General features: G+C 41.2%; 1 long non-coding RNA gene across 1 annotated transcript; it reads left to right on the forward strand.

Annotated features, from left to right (window-relative positions):
- The first annotated feature begins 3,136 nt into the window (after nucleotides 1-3,136).
- Nucleotides 3,137-11,818, forward strand: LOC109302560. Its single transcript, XR_002098840.1, has 3 exons — nucleotides 3,137-3,147; nucleotides 11,077-11,082; nucleotides 11,708-11,818. It is a non-coding gene; the product is annotated as an uncharacterized LOC109302560 (long non-coding RNA).
- The last annotated feature ends 5,878 nt before the right edge of the window (nucleotides 11,819-17,696 follow it).

Here is a 17,696-nt window from a genome sequence, read left to right on the forward strand (position 1 = left end):
GTTTAAGAAAAGCAACAATGTTCCCAGAGGACTGAACATCTACAATCCTCTAACTACTACACACAACTCCAGATATGCTTCACAACTATGCAGGAGAACTTCAGAAAAACTTAGAAATCATCTTCTTCACCTAACCTATTCCAAAAGAGATCAACTCAAGAAGGAAATCAACACATGCTGCAACAACTTAAAAGGGAAAAAACCAGATATCTTCCCAAACATTATACATTGTAAATAAAGAAACTACCAAAGATTTTCTACAACATCCATCCAACATAAAAAAAAAGAAATGGAACCCATTACTTCAGGAACAACTTGCCCAACCACAAAACAACCATCAGAAAAACAACACCAACAGCTTACAACATTCCAACTCATACTCAATAAAACTGAAAGAACCAATTAGTCTTCAAATATTATCCCCACACAGTCATAAGTGTGGATAATATTTTTCAAAGCTGAAAAATCTCTTTCTAAAGGCCTGAATTTCTGTCTAGAAAAATTCTCTAATAAAATACTACACAGTAGAGAACTAGAAGAATTCTTCTGATGTCTCCTCCTCAAGGAATATTTCCACAACCGAAATGAATCCACTTTCAACAACACTTCATCTTTTGAAAATGTCAAGGAAAAGTTCAATGTTTGATAGCAGTGCTATCGAAGAGGTTGGCAATCATGGTAGGAATGAAGAGAAATACAACAGGACAAAATGTACTGAGGATTAGGTCTACAAAATTTACAAAAAATTCACTCACTCCAAAAAACCTTGTATCCTTCTTTTACAGCCATAAAAGAAGTCATCCATCTAAAGGAACATATAAGAACATTAAAAAATAAAATCATCATTAACATGGAGTAAAGGTTGCCAGGATGCTAAATTAAGCAGAACTTAAACTTTGGAAAACCAGGAAAAGAGTAGAATCTTGGAAAAGAGGGCTGGAAAGGACCCCAAATAGTTTAGTCCAAAACCCTGCTCAAGGCAGGATATTTCCCATCTAAACCATCTCAAATAAAATATTTGCCCAATTGGCACTCAGATATTTACAATGATTGAGCTTATATATCTAGGCAATCTTTCCTGTGTTTAAACATCCTTTCTTCCTCAGTTCACCCTAATGTCTTACCTAAGTCTCCCAGGATTAAATTTAAGCTTCTTACTTTTTGTCCTGTTCTCTGTGGACAAAGTGAACAACTGATAACTATCTTCTTCCTAGCCTTTCTTTTTGCATTTGAAGACTGTTATGAAACCCACCTTTCAGTCTTCTCTTTTAGAGGTTAAATAATCTCAGTTCTTGCAATTCTTCTCACATGCTAGGTTTACTGGACCCCTAATAATAACATGTGAGCTCCTCTGGGCTCAGTCCAGTTTGTCCACATCCTTCTTGAAATGCACTGCCCCAAACTGGACATGATATTTTATGTAAGATAAGTTATGTAAGTTGTGAAGAAAGTAGAAGAAACACTTCCTGTGACTTGCCTACAAAACACCTGTTAACATATCCCAGTATGTTCTCCATCTCTTTTGCAGAAGTATTACACTGTTGAATCATATTGTTATCTCACTACAAATCTCACATCTGTTTTTTGAAGTCTTATATCCCAAGAATTGCAAACTGGACATAGTAGAGAGGCTTGTGTGATATCAATGACCTTGAAAGCAACTTCATCTGTAGTTTTGTACTCCTGGTAGGGTCATCCATGGTGGCAAAGTTTCCAGGCTCATACTTATTTTTATTCTGAAAAAAAAATAAAAACCCTCAATGGCAGAGCAGGAGGATGAGGGCAGCATACCTTACAATGGTTGCAAAGGCAGATGAAGGCTGCAGCTGTATAGAAATCTATCATCAGGAATCCTGGTTTTCTCTGATAAAAAAAAAATCCCCAAGCTTTGGATTAATAAATTAACCCCAAATCCAGATTTTTCCATGACTAAAAATAAATACTTCTATCTATCTATCTATCTATCTATCTATCTATCTATCTATCTATTAGTGGTGTTTCATTTTAATCATGGAAAAATCTGGATTTGGGATTACTTTTAAAACCCAGAATTTGGGAGGGGGTGGGGGAAGGGAGGAGGAGGGATGGGATTATCAGAGAAAACCAGGATTGCTGCTGATCATCTAGATTTTCCTTGCCATTGGCTTAAGGTTTCCTTCCTGCAAAATATTGTGCAGGTGCTGATGTGCAGTAGGATTCTCCTGTTAAATGAAGACACACATAGATGTCTTACTTTGGTAGCAAGTCCTACAGCAGTGGGCCAGTGGGATGCGAGCAGGTGCTAATGATTACTAGAAGCCTCTATTTATGGATCTATACAGAGAGAATAATTGTATGAAGGTAATTTTGTACTTGGAACTGAGGTCTACTACTTGGCAGCCAGACAGGCCTTAGGTTCCCATCTGCTCAACCCATATGGGCAGAGGACTAGAAAAGGTGCCCTAAACAAATTCTGTATCATTTTACTTGACTAGAAATTTGTATCCAGTGGGCTCACTCTATCTGCGTTCCAAAATCAAGTAATGAAGATAACCTGGAATAATGGTGCAGTAACAGCCCATACTAGACCATGCTGCCCACGCAAGGTTATGTTTAGCTGCAACATGTGTTGCTACAGTGACATAGCTGTGGCATCATGGTTTTTGCCATTAATGCTACCTTGCCATAGCTCATTGCTATGATGACACAGTGTCATGTGTAGACGCATCCACTGAATCCCAATGTAGTTTCAAATGACTCAGTGATGACTTGTACAATAGATACAATTTTGTTACTAGAGAATGGCAGCAGTGCTGCAAGCAATACCATGAGTCCCTGCACCTTATGGAATAAAATCAGATCAACTAGGCCTTGCTTACTTTTGACAAATCCATGTTGGTTGTTAAATATCACCCAGCTATCTTCCTGGTACCCACAAATCAAATGCTTGATTATATGCTCCAGTATCTTTAGAGGTGTTAAAAAGGTACCCACTCACATAACCCTAACTTTACATCATAGAACTGTGTAGCTTGTAACAGAAGTTGGTCATGTTTATTATAAAGTCTATTAGTAGTTATGTGGGAGATGATCTTTCAGTTTAAATGAGAGCATAGGAATTATAAAAGGAATAAGGACAGAGTGTTCTTTCTCTGTATCAGACTAAATGTTTAGCTGTAGAGCACCTGCTCTAGAGCACCAGGCAGTTCCTGTTTGGCACAGGTGAAAGGTGAAATGTACTTGAGTAATAGTACCCCATAGTCGCATGATGCATACAAGAGGGGAGAATGTGGTGATAATGGGCACATACATCCCAAATCCCTGTCACCTTGACACACGTCCCCAGAGTCCCGTAACTTTCCTTATGCTTCACTTCCTCTTGGCCTCTCATTCACTTTCCTTTCTTCAGCTACTTATGCCCACTCATCCCTCTCCTCATAATCCCTCTATTTTACCACTGACCTAAACTACTCTCTTCCATTCCCCCAAACTCCTCTCTTCTGTAATCCTCTGCCCCTCCAACCAAGCATTTCAATGAGTGACTTAAGCTATGGAGAGATCCACCTTCTAATTGGTTTCAATACCCTCCTCACCCTTCCCAGAACCCCTCATCCATACCTACTACCCTCTGCCTCACCTCTGTGCTTGCTAGTGGCTGCCCATGCTGTCTGTCCCAGGGGAGCAGACAGGGAAGGGTTAACCTATCTACCTGGCTACCTCTGCCAGTGGGCTGGGTTCAACCTGGAGAAGTGCAGCAGCAACCTGGCAGTGGCAGCAACAGGGGTTGGGAAGGCAAGTGAATCCTCCCCTGTCTGCTCTCTCAGGACAGATTGGACAGTCACAAGTAGGTGGAGTGGAGTGATTTCCCAAGGGGTAGGGAGATCCATGGGGGCAGAGGAGAACTGGATGTGGGGGGCGGGAATGAAGAGCCCTAGGGGGCAGGAGGCTAGGAGAAGCCCTGTCCGGAGGTGTGGGGGATTCTTATCTTTTAGTCCCCCAGGCTGCTATTGACTTGAACGTGTGACTGCTCGAGCTAGTACTAACAGGCTACATCTACTCATGCACTTTACTAGGGAGCTGACTAATTTAGCATTGAATTTAATGTGATGTGCTAATTGCACATGTAGATACACCCACACTGATCAACATTTGAGCAGCTCACAGTGTAAAGTGTAACAAGGGCCTAGTAGACATGCCAAAAAACGTGGTAAAGAGCAAAGAAAGGCAGCCCAGAACAGAGAACAGAATGTGAAGAAAATGAATATAACTGAGGTAAATTATCTCAGGGGTAGTGGCAACCCCAGCAGTTAAAGCAACCACGAAGAGGTGAATAATGTAGTCAAGAATATAGGGAGTAATCCTGTATTAGCAAAAGTATTGATCAAATGGCTGAATACTATAAGCCAGACAATATTTTGATTTCTAAAAGGCCATTTCGTATTTCTTGATTGGCGTGGTCTTTGTACTTTAACTTGTTTTATAGACTGTTTTTTTTTGATAAAGCTCAGCTGCATCATTTACTTTCTTAAGCATTGATCCCTAAGGCATTTTGAAAGGTATGGTGAAGTCCTTAAACCTCTCATTTTTCCACTTGACACCTCAGGAGGCTCATAGCACTCGATTTCCTGTCCCTTGCTGATGTAACTTCCCTATATGGAAAAATCACTTCCTGCTCCCCAACACCTCAAGATGAAAAGGTAAATTATCCCTGGCTTCTGTTCAAGGAAAGACCAGCAAAATAAACTGTAAAATGCCTGATGACTGCATGCATACTTTAAAGAGACAAAGAAAAACAAATCAGGCTACTAAAGAATTATTTCTTCCTGAAAATGTGTTTCTAAAAGCTACATAGCATACCTATAGCTTAGTCTTTTTCTAAACTGCCTAAAGTTGACATGACTTCTTAGAAAAACTCATAGAATAATTCTAAGATGAAATTTCAACAGCCACTAGGGAAGGTTTTGATGTTCTGGGAACTGAGAAGTCAGGTATTACCATCTTTGGCAATCAAGCAAAGAAGAAAAACCCCCTAATCTATGTGCAACAATAGACCAACACTGGATGTGTCTATATGTGCTTCACTGTGCTGTTGGTACTGTAAAATCATTTAGTACTTGCTTTAGCAATCTCACTGGTGCATGGGCCATCTCCAACTCTATTGCACAGTAACAATGAGCTACTGCACAGTTGCTTATTGTTACTGTGCAGTAGCGGTGGCATCGTGGTTAGTGCCTACTGGTGCTATGTTGTCATAGCAATGAGCTACATTGCCATAGTTTGTCACTACAGTGATGTAGTGTTTCATGTAGATGCACCCACACAGAAGGAAAACTTACCATTCTGATCATCCATCATTAAGCATGAGGTCTAATAACTAAACAAGATCCTATATAGTAGTACCAGATTCAGGTACCACCCCCACCGTGCAAAAATGGAAATCCTAACTCAGAGCCTAATTTTCTCTTAACAGAGGGAAAGCATTTCCATTGGTTTCAGTGGATGCTGGACTAGACTATTATGCTTCAGGCTATGTGACTGATCAAGGAGCCACTAAGAATGGCAAGCTGTAAGAATTTGATGCTGGTGATTCTTATTCTATTTTAACATTTAGTTGTTTATATTTGCTTTATTTTCATTTCACTGGTGTTACTGGGCATGTGTAGATGAAATAGGGGCCCTAAGTTGAAGCAGTGGGTTTTTAAAAACACCGCTTCAATTTAGGGCTGATTAAATCCCCCACGTGCTTTCCTCCGCAGCAGCAGTGCCCCCACCCACAGGTGGCATCTGCCCACAGGCACCCGGTGCAGGTGGTCCCTGGGGGCACTGCAGCTGTGGAGGGAGGCACCAGATCCCTGCACAGCTCAGGTAGACAGGCAGGCTTCAGGCCAGGTGAGGGTGGGAGGGAGTCATGCTCACTACGCTTTTTTCCCCCCTCTCTTGGGCAGAGCCTGCCTTCCCAGACTGCTGCAAGGCTGCCTGCAGGGATTCCTCTTCAGAGGAGTTTTAGTTTGCTGCATCCCAAGTCGTTTAAGGTGCATTATGCCGTTGAATTTCCTACCGCAGCTGGAATTAATGTGCAATATGCTGCTAAGGCATGCAAACACCAACACCATTAAAATGCTGCAAAAACATTTAGCCTGCTTTAAAGTGTCATGCACACATACCCTTGTTTTGTCTACACACAGCCATTTTTATTGGTTTATACTATGTTAAGAAATAGACCCCTCAACTGAGAATGAGGTAGTCCCATTTTGCTGAGCACTCTACATACATAGACTAAGGTGCAGATCATGCCCCAAAGCTATAAGCTTATGATGAAAGGTGAATATTGGAGTAGAGTACTGTTACGAGACACGTTTTTAGAGTTTGCTCTTGGGACGTATTTTATTTAAAATTTTTATCAGAAATCTTGGTACTAGAACCTGATGGCTCCTCATTCAATTTGAAGATGACACAGCTAGGGGCTATTGCAAATAAAAAAAAGAGGATTAGAACCTATTGGCCTTTTCACAACTGTATTTCTCTAGTGGCTCCCTGATACCTGTGACTGACCAAACCACCCTGATGTTGTAGCGATGAGTCCTTGCTTTTTAAGCACATGGTTTTGGGTGTGTCTACACATGTTACTATGGCAACATTGTTACTATGCTGTCATTTAGTGAAAGTGCATGGTTTTTTTGTGATACTTTTTTGTGAACATAAAATATGTCATCATGGATCATTTGAGTGCAAACCACAGGTTCAAATATTTTGTTAGGATGTATTGATCACAGTACAATAGTCCATACCACTGTGTTTGCTATTCCCATTTTTGGAATCACTTCTGTAATAAAAGTGAATGCAGAGGAAAAATGAGCATTCAATGAAACCTGAAAATCAAATAAAAAAATAAAATGAAATAGTTTTAACAGTTATGCTTGAAGCCAAGCAACACAATTATTGGGAGGAATCATTATGGGTACAAAGTAGTCTTAAATGCACATTATTTAGTGATACTATAATTTTAGTTATATTAAATTAATGGTTATATTGTCTTGGTTATTAACTTAATAAAGCATAAAAATAAAATTATTGTTATTTATACATAGTTTTATGTGTAACAAACAGTAGTATATGTGGAAAATAAAGATTTTCAAATCAATGTATAAACCAGTTATAAAATTATGATAGTGATTGGTTACAATTTGATCTCACCCTAGCAGAGTGTGGAATTGTTGCCCCAAAAGTTAAAAAGAATAATTTACTGAGGAATGAAGTTAGGTTTAATAAGAGCCAAAGGGAAAAGTAAAGGAGTCGTATTAATTAGGTACTTTTATATTAAATTAATGTAGATCAAAGTTTTAAGAGCACTAAGAACTCCAAACAGACATGTTCTTGAAAAAAATTTTTTAAAACAGCCAAAGAATTTTAGATATACCAGATTTTAACTTTACATGCAAATAATATTGCTTTTTTGATTTTTGGGATTGTTATTAATGAGACATATTGTATGATTTTTACACATATTGATAGATTTTATAGGAAAGTCCAGGGACAGTATTGTTTTGAGGTTGAAGCAACCAAATTGATGTGCTACTTGTTATTCTGTTGAAGTGCATGATAATAACTGAATTCACTGCCTGATTAAAATGTTAAGGAAATATATTCCTTTTACAGTTTGCTATTTTTTGATTTTTCCACAAATATGTGGCTTAGCAAAGAATTCTTTAATAAATTACATCACAAAAAGGAAGTTTATATGAGGTGAAACTTGGACAATAACTAGAGAAGAATATAAGAGCATTGCTTGGGCATGCAGGGATGAAATCAGGAAGGCCAGCCAAAGCACAATTGGAATTGCAGCTAGCAAAGGATGTGATGGGTAGCAAGAAGGATTTCTACAAGTATGTTAGTAGCATGAGAAGGATCAGGGAAAGTGTGGGTCCCTTACTGAATGGGGGAGTCAACCTTGTGACAGAGGATGCAGAAAAGGCTGAAGTTCTCAATGCCTTTTTCACATCAGTCTTCACAGGCAAGGTGAGCTCCCACACCATTTCAACAGGCAGCACAGTATGGGAAGGAGGTGAGCAGCCAACAGTGGCAGAAGAACAGGTCTATTTAGAGAAGAACAGGACTATTTAGAGAAGCTGGACATGCACTAGTCCATGGGGCCAGATGGGATGCACCCAAAGGTACTGAGGGAGTTGGCTGATATGATTTCAGAGCCACTGGCTATCATCTTTGAAAACACATGATGATCATGAGAAGTCCTGGATGACTGAAAAAGGGCAAACATAATGCCCATATTTAAGAAAGAGAAAATGGAGGATCCAGGGAACTACAGACCAGTCATCTTCACCTCAATCCTCAGAAAAAATCATGGAGAAGATCCTCAAGAAATCTATTTTTAAGCACTTGGAGGAGAAAGAGGTGAATAGGAACAGTCAGCATGGATTCACCAGGGACAAGTCATGCCTGACCAACCTGATTGCCTTCTATGATGACGTGACTGGCTCTATGGATACAGGGAGACCAGTGGGTGTGGTATACCTTGATTTTGCAAGGTTTTTGATAGTATCGCTCAACATTCTCACAGGCAACCTAAAGAAGTATGGGCTGGATGAATGGACTTTAAGGTGGATAGAAAACTGGCAGGAGCAGCGGGTTCAGACAGTAGTAATCAATGGCTCAATGTCTAGTTAGCAGCTGTTATCAAGTGGAGTGGGATAGGGGTCAGTCCTGGGGCTGGTTTTGTTCAATATATTCATCAATGACCTGAAAGATGGCATAGCATGCAAGCATGCAAGTTTGCAGATGACACCAAGCTGCAGGTAGTAGAAGATATACTGGAGGGTAGGGCTAGGATTCAGAGTGACCTAGACAATTTGGAGGATTGGGGCAAAAGGAATCTCATGAGGTTCAACAAGGACAAGTGTAAAGTCCTGGACTTAGGACAGACCAACAGAACAACAGTACAGGCTGGGGGCTGACTGGCTGGGCAACCACTCTGCAGAAAAGGACCTAGGGGTTATAGTGGATAATAAGCTGAATCTGAGCCAGCAGTGTGCCCTTGTTGCCAAGAAGGTTAATGGAATACTGGGCTGCATTTGTAGGTGCGTTGGCAGTAAGTCAAGGAAAGTGATTATCCCCCTCTATTCAGCGCTGGTGAGGCCACATCTGGAATATTGTGTCCAGTTCTGGCCCCCCACTACAGAAAGGATGTGGACAAATTGGAGAAAGTCCAGCGGAGAGTAACAAAAATGGTAAGGGGGCTGGGGCACATGACTTATGAGAACAGGCTGAGGGAAATGGGCTTATTTAGTCTAGAGAATAGGAGACTGAGAGGAGATTTAATATTAGGGCTGTGAGAATCTTCAGTCACTGATTTGATTTGGAAGAGATTTGGCCTGATTCAGTGGCCATATCTCCGAATCCAAATTGACTCAGGAGACCCATTAATCTATCCGAATCTAATTGGAAACCTCTGATTCGATTAGGAAAGATTCTATGATTTGGCCATAGACTCAGCTTTGTATGTTTTTTCTACATACCTTGAGGTATACCAGGAGTGGCTCATGAATGCTGAGATGGTGAGGTGGATGGAATGTCCCATGGGAGCATGGGTGGTCCCCCGCAAGTTCAGCAGCAGACCCAGAAATGGACCAGAAATACTTGTCCACTTCTGGGTCCATCATGGAGCACATGGGGGACCCCCCCAGCCCCTGGCTCAGTGACTGGTGCCTTCTGGGTCTTGGAGGGCACCCAGTGTCCCTCCAAGGCAGATCACTGAGCTGGGAGCATGCGGAGTGGGGGGATCCCCTGTGCACTTGGTGGCGGACCTGGAAGTGAACAGGAAGTACTTCTGGTCCACTTCTGGGACCCCTGCTAAGTGTGCAGGGGACTCCCCTGTGTTCCTGTGGGACACTCCATCTGCTCCACCATCTCAGCTTTCACAAGTTACACCTGGTACCTCAAGGTATATAGAAAAAACACATAAAGCTGTGTCTATGGCTGAATCATCGAATCTTTCCAAATCAATCTGGGGGCTTCCGATTTGATTCAGAGACATTAATGGGTCTCATGATACAATTTGGTTTCGGAGATTCAGCCTCTGAATTGGGCTGAATCTCTTCCGAATCAAATCAGCAACCGAAGCTTCGCACAGTCCTACTATTAAATCTCCTCTTAGTCTCTTATTCTCTAGATTAAGTAAGTCCATTTCCCCCAGTTTGCCTTGAGTAGTTTCATAGTTAGAAGGGTCAGAAGGGACCTGAGCAGATCATCAAATGCGACCCTCTGCCATGGCAGGAAAGAGTACTGGGGTCAAATGGCCCCAGCAAGGTTATTGTCTAGCCTTATCTTAAAGACCCCCAGGGTAGGAGCCAGCTCCACTTCTCTTGGAAGTTGGTTCCAGTCCCTAGCTGCCCTGACAGTGAAGTAGCGCCTTCTGGTGTCTAATCTGAATTTACCCTCTGCCAGCTTGTGACCATTATTTCTAGTCACTCCTGGTAGTGCTTGGGGGAACAGGGACTCCCCCAATGCCTGCTGGTCCCCTCTGACTAGTTTTTAACAGGCCACTAGATCCCCCCTCAGCCTTCTTTTGTGGAGGTTGAACAGGTTCAGGTCCTGTATCCTCTCCTCGTAGGGCCTGCCCTGCTGTCCCCGATCATGTAAGTGGCCCTCCTCTGGACCCTCTCCATGTTGTCCACATCCCTGTTGAAGTGCGGCACCCAGAACTGGATGTAGTACTCTAGCTGTGGCCTGACCAGTGTCACATAGAGTAGATCCCTTTAATTTGCTGCTGAATCTCAAGGTTGCTCCAAGCATAGGCAGTCAAGCCTACTCATTGAGATCAAGGACAAGTGGTCCAAGCAACCAGAAATAAGCATCAAGGGCCAGGACATCAACACCCAATAATCCTGTTGCTGGAACAGGACCCTACATAAAGTGGAAGGGTTATATAGCCCTCCAGTCAGGGGTTTGTAGCTCCCTTTAGTCTGTCATATATCATATGCTTCAATAGAAACCTCACAGGAGAGCCCAATTTGAATGGGGACTGGTGTTCGCCTGGATTCCTGGTGTTATTAGAATCTTGGTTTCTGCTTGTGAGTTTAAAAGATTTGGGTTCCCAGAGTTCCAGGCATCATACGCTTAAAAATTAAGTATTTTGGTTCCTGCCTTATAGGCACCTAAATCCTTTACTGGATCATGATCTTATATAAAATGGAGTTATATGTCAAAGACACTATTAATGGACATAGATTTTATTTGTTTTGATGTTTATGTTTATTCCAATACTTGATTGATAATGCAGTTTTTGATCAGGACGCTCTACCATGATATGATATTTTCGGTTAAACAACTGCAAGAGAAGTCTAGAGAAAAACTACTATATCTACCTTTTATTGATCTGATGAAGGCCTTCCATACAGTCAACGGACAGGACCTTTTTACTCTCTTGAAGAAATAACTGTCTCCTGTGACAGGGGAACATCTTGGGGCTGGTCCAAACATTGGCCCACCCACCTCTCTAGGGCAGCCCACCTACCTTACTCGCCTGCCATGCCTTTGTTGTAACCAAGTTAAATAGTTGTTCCTAGGTGAGAGGCTGCCCATTTAATGCTTTGATGCCAAGAGTGTAATGCATGGCTCCATACTATCCCTACACCATGTCCCAGGCCTTGTGTATGGCATCACTATATGACTGTGCCCCACACTGCACCTCACTATAATCCCATGTGACATTTAGACCCGAACCTAGATCTCTCCTACTCAGGCGGCCTAACCTCCACCACCATCCTGGGCTGCAAACTCCCTAGACCCCTTTCCCTCTTGGCAGTGGCTCCCTCCAGTACATTTGACCTCACCAGTCCTGGTCTCGCCTTTAGCCCTGTTGGGACTCTAGTCCCCTGGCTCTTGCCCTCATGGTGGGCATTCTTGCCCTTTGACCCTAATGGTCCTGGCCCCAGCATGGGCCAGTCAAGTTTCTATGGGTAGGTTCTTGAGTGGCTAGCCCTCTCTCCCAGATGGGTCTGCCTTCTTGGGCCCCTCTACACACACTATTCTCACTCTCTGACCTCTCTTTGGTTTCTCTGGGCCCCTCCTGGGCCCGCTGTTCTGCTCTCACAGGACTCACTCATTCTCTGCCCCTTACTGAGTCACAACTCCAGCCCCTCACTAGGTTTCTTGGGCCATACAGCCTTGGGCTTCAGGTATCTGATGATGTGCAAGGAACACTAGCCTGTCCTATCCCCAGAGCAACCCACCAGGTCATGGGGGACTGAGGCTATTTGGCACCCCATCCTTGCCTTTCACCGGGGAGGCACAGGTGTGGCATTTCCTGGAGATTGCCCCACCACAGGCAGCCCTACCACACCATCCAATCCCAGCAGGGTGTAGTTGTAGGTCATACCCCAGGACCAGGAACTTCCTCCACCCCCATAGTTCTTACCTTTGACCTCCAAGTGTTCTGGGAGCAGTACTCCGGCTGGGAGATGTTCACCTTCTGGCTTCCCAGAACTGGCCAGTTCTTCTTTTAGGGCCTGTCTTATACACTGACTGCCTAGTCCTACACCAATCAGGCAGCCTCCTGGGTGCCATATGACTACCTGATTGGGTCTGCTCCCACCTGCAGGCTGATCTGCAGCCTGATTAAGCATCTTAAATTAACCACCTGTGCCCTGCCACATCCTCCCAAACTGCTGTACATCATTCGCTCATTACATCAAGGTATGAAGGCAACTGTAGTGTATAGAAACAAAGAATCAAATGCCCTTGGCATCATTAACAGGATGAAACAGGGTGTGTCTTAGCTTTTGTGCTCTTTAACATCTACATTTTTTTCCTGCTTCTTCATGCATTCAAGGACAACAATGATGGCACTTCTCTTGAAACTAGACTGGATGGAGGCTTGTTCAACAGCCTGTTCAACAGCTTGTTCAACAGCTGGCTCTGTGAGATTTTATTTGTTGATGGCACAGCCTTGGTTGTGAATATTCACTACAAAATCACTTGGGCAGATCTTCTAAGTCCTGCAAGAACTTCAGGTTGACAATTAGTCTCAAGGGTTAGTGATAGAAGTTACACATAAACCAGTTTAAGTGATCAGGAACTTGCTTAACCCAGTAACACAACAGAAGTTCAGTGTAAATAAACCACTTTCACAATGACCAAAACTGGTTTAAGATAAAGCTGGTTGGATATAGTTTCAGACTTAACTGATTTAGGTCAAACCCATTTATGGAACTTCTGTTCCAGATCAAGAAGACTGTGATCATGTACCAAGGGATAGAAGAACTAATACCTGATATCACTCTTGAGTATACATCTTTTGGCATTTCAACAACTTTTGTTATTTGGTTTTATGAGCAACAGGAATCTTGACCTTCAGACTAAACTGACTAACAGAATCAGAAAAGAGGCTAAGAATGTTGGGCTATTACAGAAATGTGCATGGAATAACAGCAAACTATCAGCTAAGGTGAAAATGTGAATCTACAAGACGTGCATGCTGTCATCCCTGATTTATGGTTCAGAAACATGGATTACATATGCTAGGCATATAAAAAGCCTTAACAGCTTCCACATGAGATGATTGCATAAGATTCTGAAAATAAAGTGGGAAGACAAAATACCAAACACAGAGATGCTGGAGCATGGACTGACACACTTAGGAACTGCTATCAAGAAGAGGAGGCTGTGATGTCTCGGCCCTGTCAAGAGAATGAGAAGAAAGCATATTCCCAAGACTATTTTATGTAAAGAGATTTGAGATGGCTTTAGAAAGTGGGGTCACCCTCTAGGGTGGCACCATGATGTGTGCAAAAATTATATGAAGTTGTTCAACGTAAATGTAGAATGCTGGGAGGTGTGCATAGAATCCTATCTGACCTGGAGGGAACATTTGGCACTGGGTGCAGCACAAAATGAAGCTGCTTTGATCCAGAGGATGGTAGCAAAGAAAGAAAGAAGGAAGCAGCATGCTATAAACTTGGGCTTCAACTCAGACAACATAATTAATTCGTGAAACTTGTAACAAGCTGTATCTCTCTCAAATGGGCTTGTTAGCCACAAGTGGATTCATCAAGCAACTGATTAGACCTCTTACATATATACCATGATCCAGAGGATCGCCGGTTGTCTGTGAATGATTAAGGAATATTTTATGAGTTAAAATACACACTTCGCTTCATTACAATAAGAAGAATATCAATATAAGGAAAGGTGAAAGCAATAGCCTACCTCTGTAGACTATTAATTCAGTACTATACCTCCTGGAATTTTTTGTCATTTATTGCTTCTGAAGAATTTATCACTTGAAATATTCTGGTGATAATGGACTTTAAGCCATACAGACTCTCCAAATCACTGGATTAAAAAATCTACTCTATGGTCTGTAGTCCCTGAAGCACGTTTTAATGGTGCTACTGAAAGGGTATCAATCATTTAGGAATCATTCTACAAATACAGATTTGAGAACAAGCTCTCTAATATGGTTAAATGTTCACATTTTCACCTGCATAATTTAAGTAGAAAGTTAGGTACAGGATATCTAATAGCCATAATATCAATTCCAAAACTATTTAAGCCATATAATTTTGTTTTTTATTTTATAAAACAGACACCTTGTTGTAATATATATAAATACTATTATTTAGTGATTTTATCAGTTGAAGTAGATTATTTGTATCCAGTGGTTTCCTAGCAATAACTCTAAATTAAAACACATTTGATTTATTCGTAGTACATAACATTTTAATATTTTCCACTTGCAGTGGTCTAAGGCATGCTGTCTTAAATGTAGATCTTTGCCTAACTCCAAAGATGCCTATGTGAAATTTCGCTGACTCTCAAACAAATCCTAGAAAAAAATACAGATTTAATCACCTTTACACCTGGGACAGCTGACCTTTCAAGAGGGACTACAAGCATCACTACTATAGGTAATATTTTAAGTAAAAAAAATCCACGATAATTTTATTTTTAATGTAGTTATAAGTGAAATACTTGACATTTTTTAAATGTATTTGTATCATATGAATGGCTATAAACCAGTAAACTATGATCCTTCTGGCTATGAGCCACTATGCAGTATTATCACTCAGTGTTTGGATTCCATTTTCCCCATCAGAGCATTGGTAAAGATTGCAGCTTTCGATTAACTGCTGTGTTGCCTGATGGACACCACATTCACACAGGGGGATGTACAAGGTGTTCATCTGGTACAGTGCTGTTTTGAAGCACCTGTATTGAGATCTCAGTCTGTTCAGCTTGACCCACACTTCTCTTGACCTAAGATCCTGACAATGGGGCACTCACTTGGTGTTGGTATGAAATGCTGTGGAAATAGATTTGAGACCGGATTACTCTGTACAATGGCTACCTATACATGTGCTTGGAGTTGGTGGGCAGAAGGCATTTTAATTAGAGTGTTTCCCAGGTAGCCACTGTAATTCAAACACCGCACCTTGGTATATGTGACCAAGAATATGAGAATATGAGAATCCCACTCTCTACATAAATGGCATCAGCCATTAGCAAATTCTGCTTGAGAAGGACTCTTGTGTCCTCCTCCTTTGGCATCAAATAGTTGCTAGTCAGTTGAGACTGACACTGTATTAAACATCCACCAAGGAAGTTCTCCCCACCCCCCACAATGCTTCCAGACCCAAACTGTAGCTTATTGAGTGTAACTACACAGAATCAAAACTATGTTTAAAAAACAGCAAAAAAGTGAAAAAATGCAGTTTTGCAGCTACTAAATTGCCATATACTTACAGAAGGATTAAATGGCCTTATAAATCCATATAGTCCATATGAATAAATCCATATAAATAGATATGCAGAAGCAGTGAAAAAGCATTCGTCAAGATTCTGAAAACCAGAGCCCACACTGGGTCCCTTGGCCTCGCAGATATTTTATTCCTCTACTGAAGCATGCTCGTTTGTCTGTTACCTATATAATAAGACTTTAGAATATAAATTTGCGATTACACTAATGTTGTTCCAAATAAGCAAAAATTGATTGTTTGAAATCTAGGAGGATTTGAGCTATGTATCTTTCTTTAGCAACACTGCAGTAGAGGTATTGATTTGCACAGTATAAAACATTTTAAGTAATTTACTGTAATCTATTTTTGCATACTTGAAATTATACTTGTTTTAATAATATGAATATGCCCCATGCTAATTTCCTTTTTCTCAAAGTATAAAATGTTATGCATACTTTCATTTCCAACAGAACTACATTTAGTTGCTGTTGTGTTTTAATTATAGTAAAATATTGTATTTTCTGTCCTTTTTTGTTCTTTAACATTAACTTATCAGGAAGTGTCTGAATGATAGGGATTTAAGAGAATGAAGACAATTTTTAAAATTTTAAAATGAATGATGAGATAAAACTTAAACATTAGCTGATTATTCTTTTTTGATTTTCATAGCATATTCTATACCCAAAGGTTTCATAATGTCCTAGTAACTCTGCCTTCATTTTTAAAGCCTAACATTTTTGTTTATTTATTTACATAAGAAATAAGACTATGCATAATGCTGGGAGGTAGTTTCACATGTGACATATATCAGGATTGCTTTTTTTCAAAGTCTTCCTCAGTGGCTTTGGGTGTTAGCTGCATACAAAGCTGCAGATTTTGACTGGTTCTCTCAGTGCTTCTCCTGGAATTTAAACCCAGTGGTTCCTGGCTACAGGGTCTTGCCCCTCCACTCAGGGTCAGACTGATTACCATATCTAGGGTCAGGAAGGAATTTTACTCTACAGTCAGATTGGTATGGATTGTGGGGGGTGGGGGGGGTCCCCTTCCTCTGAAGCAGAGGCATGGCCCTCTTCATGGGATTTTTTGAACATATATCAATAATCTGTGCAGTATCAGGACATTAGCCACCATGGTCCTCCTGCTTTACTTCTGGCAGGTTAGAGTGTTATGTCTTAGGTTTTGTGTCAGGGTTGACTGTAGTTTTGCTAAAAAGGTTAGACAATGTGTAACCTTCACTGGCATGCCAAGCTGGGCAATATGCTGGATTCTGGATCCACAGGGTTCCAGTAGCCCTAGAAATCCTCTTAGGCCAGTCTGCTGACTGAGGTGTCGCTTGAAGAAGTGAGTCCCTCAACCTCACTGCCCAAGAATTTACTTTAATTTCACGAAACAAATGGCCTTCTTTATTATACACAACTATATACAGAAAAGAAATGATTAATCAAGAGAAAAAAATATATGCATATAATATCAATAGTTAATTAAAAAAACAACACTTTGAATACAATTTACAACTGCAACAATAAATGAATAATTCCACTATACTGGGTGGTCCCATTTGCATCAAACAACCTCAATGATTACTTTCACCTTGTTATAACACTTTAAAACAGTTTTCCCTCCCCTATAACCCCAGCTGATTTCCTTCTAGTCATACACTCTTCCCCTAACAATAAATGGCAACACAGCTTCAACTGTGTGATGCTGCAGCTAGTAAAGCAAGCAAAATACTGGCTTGCATCCATAGATGCTTCTCAAGCAGATCCCGGGATGTCATTCTCCTGTTGGCCTTGGTGAAGCCGCAGCTGGAATACTGCATCCAGTTTTGGGCTCCGCAATTCAAAAAGGATGTGGAGAAGCTTGAGAGGGTGCAGAGGAGAGCCATGTGCATGATCAGAGGGCAGAAAAACAGACCTTATGATGAGAGGCTGAGAGCCATGGGGCTATTCAGCCTGGAAAAGCGCAGGC

Source organism: Gavialis gangeticus, unplaced genomic scaffold (assembly GCF_001723915.1).
Source record: "Gavialis gangeticus isolate Ggan-Ray unplaced genomic scaffold, GavGan_comp1, whole genome shotgun sequence".
NCBI lineage: Eukaryota > Metazoa > Chordata > Crocodylia > Gavialidae > Gavialis > Gavialis gangeticus.